The sequence below is a fragment of the Marmota flaviventris genome, chromosome 10 (genome assembly GCF_047511675.1).
Source record: "Marmota flaviventris isolate mMarFla1 chromosome 10, mMarFla1.hap1, whole genome shotgun sequence".
Classification (NCBI taxonomy): domain Eukaryota; kingdom Metazoa; phylum Chordata; class Mammalia; order Rodentia; family Sciuridae; genus Marmota; species Marmota flaviventris.
In genome coordinates, this window is record NC_092507.1 from 87,206,467 (window position 1) to 87,213,261 (window position 6,795).

Sequence of the window (6,795 nt, forward strand, 5' to 3'; positions counted from 1 at the left end):
AACCGGAGGAATGGGAATGGCAAAACAACGGCCCCCAATAGTCATTCATCTGAAGGCCGCTGCTACTCCCATTAATATCAAACAATATCCTATGTCAAGAGAGGCCTATCAGGGCATCAAGCCGCACATCAAACGCCTCCTAGACCAAGGCATCCTAACACCTTGCCAATCGCCCTGGAACACCCCATTACTGCCAGTTAAAAAGCCGGGGACAAATGATTACAGACCAGTCCAAGACTTAAGGGAAGTTAACAAGAGGGTAGAAGATATTCACCCCACAGTGCCAAACCCTTACAATCTCCTTAGCACTTTGCCTCCTACTCATACTTGGTATACTGTTCTGGATCTGAAAGATGCTTTTTTCTGCCTAAGACTGTCTCCCCAAAGTCAGGCTCTCTTCGCATTTGAATGGAAAGATCCCGAAGGAGGAGTCTCTGGACAACTGACCTGGACGAGACTGCCACAAGGATTTAAAAACAGCCCAACACTCTTCGATGAGGCTTTGCATCAGGATTTGGCAGACTTCCGCGTAAGACACCCTTCCCTAATCATGCTTCAATATGTAGATGACATCTTGCTGGCTGCAACCTCCGAGGAAGATTGCCAGGCAGGTACGGAGGAATTGTTGCAAACTTTGGGACTACTAGGGTATAGGGCATCAGCAAAAAAGGCCCAAATCTGTCAGACAAAAGTAACCTATCTGGGTTATGAACTCCATGATGGTCAACGATGGTTGACAGCTGCCAGAAAAGAGACTATCTCAAGTATACCAACCCCCCAGAGTCCCAAGCAACTGCGAGAATTCCTGGGGACCGCAGGTTTCTGTAGACTCTGGATTCCTGGGTTTGCTGAGATAGCAGCCCCCTTGTATCTACTAACTAAGCAAGGTAACTCCTTTGCTTGGACTAAGGAACATCAATCGGCATTTGATCACATCAAATTGGCTCTTCTGTCGGCCCCTGCTTTGGGCTTACCGGACGTTACCAAGCCCTTTGATCTATTTATAGATGAAAAACGGGGTTATGCAAAAGGGGTTTTAACCCAAAAACTAGGGCCCTGGAGGCGACCTATAGCCTACCTGTCAAAGAAATTAGATCCAGTGGCAGCAGGATGGCCACCATGCCTCCGGATGATTGCAGCTGTGGCTCTTCTGATTAAGGATGCCACTAAACTGACTTTGGGACAGCCATTAACCCTGTTAACTCCTCATGCCATCGAAACTGTAATTCGCCAGCCGCCTGATCGCTGGATGTCAAATGCCCGACTCACCCATTACCAGTCTTTGTTATTGGACACCGACCGAATTCAGTTTGGTCCCATGGTAACATTGAATCCAGCAACTCTCCTGCCGCTCCCAGGAAAAGCAGATCCTCACAACTGCCAGCAGATTCTTGCAGAGACACAGGGAACCCGGCCGGACCTCACCGACCAACCAATGAAGGATGCAGAGCTGGTCTGGTACACAGATGGAAGCAGTTATCTGCTCAATGGAGAACGACGAGCAGGAGCAGCCATCACCACCGAATCTGAGGTAATATGGGCGAGTGCACTTCCGGGAGGAACATCAGCTCAGCGGGCAGAACTGATAGCGCTGACTCAAGCATTAAAGTTGGCAGAGGGGAAGAGACTAAACGTGTACACTGACAGTAGATATGCCTTTGCTACTGCTCACATACACGGAGAAATTTACAGACGCCGGGGGCTACTAACCTCAGAGGGAAAAGAGATCAAAAATAAAGCTGAAATATTAGCTTTACTTAAAGCTTTATTCTTGCCTAAAAAATTAAGTATCATGCATTGCCCCGGTCATCAAAAAGGTAATACTCCAGAGGCCAAAGGGAACAGATTAGCAGATGAAACAGCCAAGAAGGCAGCCCTAGGACCGCAGCTTTTGATAGTGACTCTATTGCCCCAACAAGCAGACCCACAACATGATGACCATGAAGAACACTGGGTCTATGAAGACAAGGATTTAAGTGTCATACAGAAACTGGGAGCCACCTATGACCCCGAGAAAGATGTCTGGAAATATCGAGGAAAGACTATTATGCCCCTCAAAAATTCAAAACAATTAGTGAAGTCCCTACACAGACTGACACATCTTGGGGCTAAAAAGATGAAGGAGCTCTTAGAGCATGGGGAAGGTACTTTATATCTTCCAAACAGGGATCAACTTCTGCGCCAGGAAGCAGAAAACTGTCAAGCATGTGCCCAGGTAAATGCTGGTAAGATCAAAATTGGAACAGGGATCCGGATGAAAGGCCATAAGCCCGGAACCCATTGGGAGATGGACTTCACTGAAATCAAACCTGGTATGTATGGCTACAAATATCTTTTGGTTTTTGTTGACACTTTCTCTGGATGGACAGAGGCATTCCCAACGCGGCATGAGACTGCTAAGGTGGTTGCAAAGAAATTACTGGAAGAAATCTTTCCCAGGTATGGAGTACCTGGGACCATTGGGTCAGATAATGGGCCTGCCTTCGTCTCCCAGGTAAGTCAAATGGTGGCCAATACATTGGGGATTAATTGGAAATTACATTGTGCTTACAGACCCCAAAGTTCAGGACAGGTAGAAAGGATGAATAGAACCATCAAGGAGACTTTAACTAAATTAACGCTTGAAACTGGCACTAGAGACTGGGTACAACTCCTACCTTTAGCTTTATACCGGGCCCGGAACACCCCAGGCCCACAGGGGCTGACCCCATTTGAGATTTTGTACGGTGCACCGCCACCTGCTGTTAACTTTTATGAAACTGAAACTTATGCCTCCCTCACCCCATCTATGCAGACTCATTTGCGTGCCTTGCAGTTGGTCCAGAACGAGGTTTGGAAGCCTCTAGCCGCAGCATACAAGGAGGAACTCAAAACCCCCTCGCTGCCACATCCCTTCAAAGTCGGAGACACCGTCTGGGTACGCAGGCACCAGAGCAAGAACCTCGAACCGCGGTGGAAAGGACCTTACACCATCCTGCTGACCACTCCCACTGCAATCAAAGTAGACAGCATCACCGCTTGGATCCACGCTTCCCACGTGAAAACTGCACATCCACAGGAGCCCACTGACGCCACTTCAGAGCCTGAATGGAAATTGCAACGCACCCAGAACCCGCTAAAGATAAGACTTACCCGCTGTTGATTTTTCTTGCTCTGTGCTCTATCTTTCCCATATCAGTTGCTAGGCACCAACTCTATGATCCCAATCGGCCTATACGCCAGACATGGCAAATACTATCGGGGGCGGGAGACATAATTTGGGAAAAAACATCCACAAAGTATCCCCTCTGGGCTTGGTGGCCTAACCTGGAGCCAGATCTTTGTCACATACTGGCAGGGTCAGAAGACTTTGATATTCCAACTACTGACCCAGCTAAACCGAGTGGGCCAGAAGTGTGCATCTCCAGCGGGCGCTGCCCTTGCTCACGCTATCCGGCAGGATGTAGGGATCCAAGGGCTCGGGCAGCTCTAAGAAAAAAATCATTCTATGTATGCCCCAGGGACGGGAGAACTAAGTCGCAAGCACGTAAATGTGGGCAACATGAAAGTTATTATTGTAAGGCTTGGGGATGTGAAACTACGGGGGATGCATACTGGAACCCTAGCTCATCCAGGGATTTGATCCAAGTAAAAAGAGAAAAGCAAAATGAACCCCCACTTTCTACAGACTATTGTAAAAGTACACCTGGGACAGTCAACACCTTATGGTATGGGGACGGGCCATGCACCATGTTTGCCTGCAACCCCTTAAACATTACCTTTACTAAGGCAGGCAGAACATCAAAAGATTGGTTACAAGGGAAGCTATGGGGACTACGGGTATATCATCAGACTGCATATGACCCGGGGGTCCTATTCAAAATTAGGTTAACTATAAAAGTTGACCCCCAGCCGATAGGCCCTAACAAGATACTCCAAGACCAAAAGGCTCCTCCTCCAAAAAAATATAAACAGGCAACCTCAAGACCAACGTCCCCATCTAATACCATCCGTCCAACCCCCTCCACTCCTACGACCCTGGCAGTTATCACTAATCCTACTTTACCAGGGTCAGGAGAAAGACTAATGGACCTAGTTGAAGGGGGATACCAAGCCCTCAATTCCACCCAGCCCAATCTCACTGAGTCCTGCTGGATTTGCCTCCAGGCAAGCCCCCCCTACTATGAAGGAGTAGCTATTAATGGGAATTTCACCTATGGCACCTCCACCAGCTGCAACTGGGAAACAAGACACAGGTTGACACTGCCTGAAGTAACCGGTTCAGGAACATGCATAGGAGGCTCCTCTATGTTAAGAGAGCTCTGTGTACGTACTGCAACCGTGTCATCCTCTGACACATCCAGCTACTTAGTGCCTCCAACAGGACTCTACTGGGCATGTAACACTGGGATTACACCATGTGTTGCGATAGCCAATTTCAACCAGTCTAAAGATTTTTGTGTGTTAGTCCAGATCTATCCACGGCTACTCTATTATTCCACAGAAGAATTTGAGGGACATTTCATGAGCCGGACTCGTTTCACCCGAGAGCCTATTAGCATTACCCTGGCAGTCTTGTTGGGAGCCGGAGTATTGGCCGGGGTTGGGACTGGGGCTGCAGCTCTGATTGAGGGCCCTCGACAGCTAGGGATTTTGGAGACTGCAATCCAACAAGACCTAAGAGCAATAGAAACCTCTGTAACTGCTTTAGAAAAATCCCTAACCTCCTTATCAGAGGTTGTTTTGCAGAATAGACGAGGTCTGGACCTATTATTCTTGAAGGAAGGAGGACTTTGTGCGGCCTTAAAGGAAAACTGTTCAGAAGAGGAGCAGTCGCCTGCTGAGAGGTTGAGCCGCCCCCTCCCCCTGCGCCGGCATAGTAGAGGGAACTGGGACCAAAGACAGAGCAGGCCCAGCGGCCTGCTGAGGGGCAGAGCCGCCCCCCACCCCCCTCGCCTGCCAGGTAGGGGAAGGGTGACCACCGACAGAAAAGGCCCAGTGGCCCAGGGCGGGACAGAGCTTCCAATCACTCCTGCAAGGTAGGCGGGCCTGCGACCCACTGGCAGAAGAGGAGCAGCCGCCTGCTGAGAGGCTGAGCCGCCCCCTCCCCCTGCGCCGGCATAGTAGAGGGAACTGGGACCAAACACAGAGCAGGCCCAGCGGCCTGCTGAGGGGCAGAGCCGCCCCCCACCCCCCTCGCCTGCCAGGTAGGGGAAGGGTGACCACCGACAGAAAAGGCCCAGTGGCCCGCGGCGGGACAGAGCTTCCAATCACTCCTGCAAGGTAGGCGGGCCTGCGACCCACCGGCAGAAGAGGAGCAGCGGCCTGCTGGGAGGCAGAGCCGCCCCCTCCCCCCCGCGCCTGCAAGGTAGTCGGAACTGAGACCACCATCAGAACAGGTCAGACCTGCAACCGAGAGACAGAACAGGCCCAGTGGCCTGAGGAAGGGTAGAGCCGCCCCCCCCCACACGCCTGCAAAGTAGGCGGACCTGCGACCCACTGGCAGTACAGCCCCAGAGGCCTGCAGAGGGGCAGTGCCGCTGCCTGCGCCTGCAAAGTAGGCAGAACTGCGACCACCGACAGAACAAGCCTAGCGGCCCGCAGAGGGACAGAGCCGCCGCCCGCGCCTGCAAGGACGGCGGACCTGCTACCGACTGGCAGAGCAGGCCCAGCGGCCTGCCGGCGTGGTAGGCACATTGCCCCAATTGGCGGAGGGGCAGAGCCGCCGCCCGTGCCTGCGAGGGAGACTTTGCAACTATACAAGACCAATATAAATATATAGGGGGAAAATTCAATAGCACAACAGTTTCACCAAGAAGAAAGGAACGCGAACAGTATGAAGAGACAAGGAAAGAAAGGACCACAAGCATTGCAGGTCAACTCAACTTTAGAAGAGGTAATAGCTGCAGCTGATGGAATGTCAGATAAAGAATTCAGGATATACATGCTTCAGATGATCTGGAGTCTCAAGGAAGACATCAGACAGCAAAATCAGACAATGAAAGATCACTTCAACAATGAATTACATAAACAAATCCAAGAAGCAAAAGATCAACTATACAGGGAAATAGAGGTTATAAAAAACAAACAAACAGAAATCCTAGAAATGCAGGAAGCAATAAGCCAACTTAAAAACTCAATTGAGAATACTACCAGCAGAGTAGAACACTTAGAAGACAGAACATCAGACAATGAAGATAAAGTATATCAACTTGAAAAGAACATAGACAGCTCAGCAAGACTGTTAAGAAACCATGAGCAGAACATCCAAGAAATATAGGATAACATCAAGAGACCAAATTTAAGAGTCATTGGGATACAGGAAGGAACAGAGTTTCAAACCAAAGGAATGAGCAATCTATTCAATGAAATAATTCGAGAAAACTTCCCAGATTTGAAGAATGAGACAGAACGCCAAATCCTAGAAGCCTACAGGACGCCGAATGTGCAAAATCATAAGAGACCCACACCTAGACACATTATAATGAAGATGCCCAACATACAGAACAAGGAGAGAATTTTAAAAGCTACAAGAGAAAGGAAGCAGATCACATTTAGGGGTAAGCCAATCAGGATAACAGCTGATCTTTCAACACAGACTCTGAAAGCTAGAAGATCCTGGAATAACATATTTCAAACACTGAAAGAAAATGGGTTCCAACCAAGAATTGTGTTTCCAGCGAAATTAAGCTTCAGGATGGAAGATGAAATTAAAACCTTCCACGATAAACAAAAGTTAAAAGAATTTGCAGCTAGAAAACCATCTCTTCAAAACATCCTTGGCAAAACATTACAGGAAGAGGAAATGGAAAATAA